Source organism: Erinaceus europaeus, chromosome 3, assembly GCF_950295315.1.
Source record: "Erinaceus europaeus chromosome 3, mEriEur2.1, whole genome shotgun sequence".
NCBI lineage: Eukaryota > Metazoa > Chordata > Mammalia > Eulipotyphla > Erinaceidae > Erinaceus > Erinaceus europaeus.
This window is the reverse complement of record NC_080164.1, coordinates 97,091,055-97,092,750: the sequence shown is the minus strand read 5'-3', so window position 1 is coordinate 97,092,750 and position 1,696 is coordinate 97,091,055.

Here is a 1,696-nt window from a genome sequence, read left to right as displayed (position 1 = left end):
CATGCTGAGGGTCTAGCCTAGGTGAGTTCTTTAATGATCATGATGATATAACCCTTGTACAGGAGCTGAAACCTGAATCCCACTCACCTGCCACTATGGTTCTGAGGATGCTAGCTTGGCCCAGCATGATCCAAGCCCTACCAGGGTCCCAATGCTGCAGCAGAGCTTCCCCTTGATCTTCCAGGAACCGCCTGCAAGACTGACAGTGCTTGGAAAAAGGCAGTTTCTTGGGCCTTGGGACCCAGTGCATCAAGAGATCTGAGAGAAGTCCAACTCCAGGAAGCTGGACCTTTAACAGGCTCATAGATGATTCTGACACACAGGAAGGCAGAGTAGCCAAAGATCCATGGGCTCTGCTTCTTGTTTGGCAAACTTCTGAGTAGAGTGGGTGAGAAATTGGTCCCAGGAGATGAAAACAGGATTTTCTGACATTTGAAGAGGGCTGAGGACAGAACCAGGATCTGAGAAAAGGTCAAGGCTGCAAGGAAGATTAGGAGGACCAAAATAATAAGAGCTTAGCCTCTTCTGACCCATAAATTCTTCCACCTGTTCCAAGATCGTCCTCAGTCCTTAGGGCTCAGGTTTCAGGCCTAGCAGCAACTCTTTAAGAATAGAATTCAGAGAAAAGAAGAAGAAGGAGGAGGAGGAGGAGAAGGAGAAGAAGAATAGGCATGGGCTGTAGGTTAGATTTCCAGTCATTAATTCACTCTACATCCGGTCAATCAGCATTAATTGACCACCTACTTTGAATCAGACACTGGGATAAGTCCTATTTGGTGAACAAAATGTATGTTGTGGGACAAAAGGCATCTTATTAGGTAGAGCATATACCTTGCCATGCATAGTCTAGGTCCAAGCCCTGACACCACATGGGAGTTGCTATGTGGTCTGTCTGTCTGTCCATCTGTTTACTTTCCTACCATCTATCTGGATGAAAAAGTGGCCCAAGGCAGTAAAATCATACATGTGTGAAAACCCAAGTCCACAAAAGAATAATAAGAATGTTGAGACATACTCTGTGGGACACAGACACCAAGCAAATGCTCACAAGACTGCCTGGTTTTGGCAAGAACTTCTGAGAAGCAAAGAAGGGGCCAGAGGAAATCTTCCTATTTCACTTCAGGGTAGGAAAGAGCCCAGGTCAAGGCATCTCTGTGCAATGTCCTGAAGAATTTTGCATCATCCTCCAAGCAAACAGTAAGGGCATTTTTGTTGTTGTTTTATTTTATTAATTTTTTTTTTTACTTTTTGATTAATAGTGGGTTATAAGATTGTAAGATTATAGGGCATGGTTCCACACTGCATCCACTACCAAAGTTCTGTGTTCCTACCCTCCAACTTCCCAGTGATAATTACCATCGTTCTCACAAAGTCCTAGAAGCAGTTTGTGTGCTTTCTCTTTTTTGAAAGTTCATAAAACTACCACTTGGTAGTTGTCTTTCATGTTGTATTTTGCTAGGCATAATCACCTCCAGTTCCATCCATTTTTGTCCCAGAGGACACAAAATTGTCTTTTTTATATTGCAGAACAGAATTCTAGGGAGTAGATACCCTGTAATTTTTTTTTAGCCTATCATCTGTCAATGGGAATTTAAGCTGCTTCCATTCTTTGCCTTTTGTGGTCATTTATAATTTCTGCATTGATGTTTATATTGTATTTCTCAGCTTCCACATTTAGTGTGGTTTCTGTTTTACA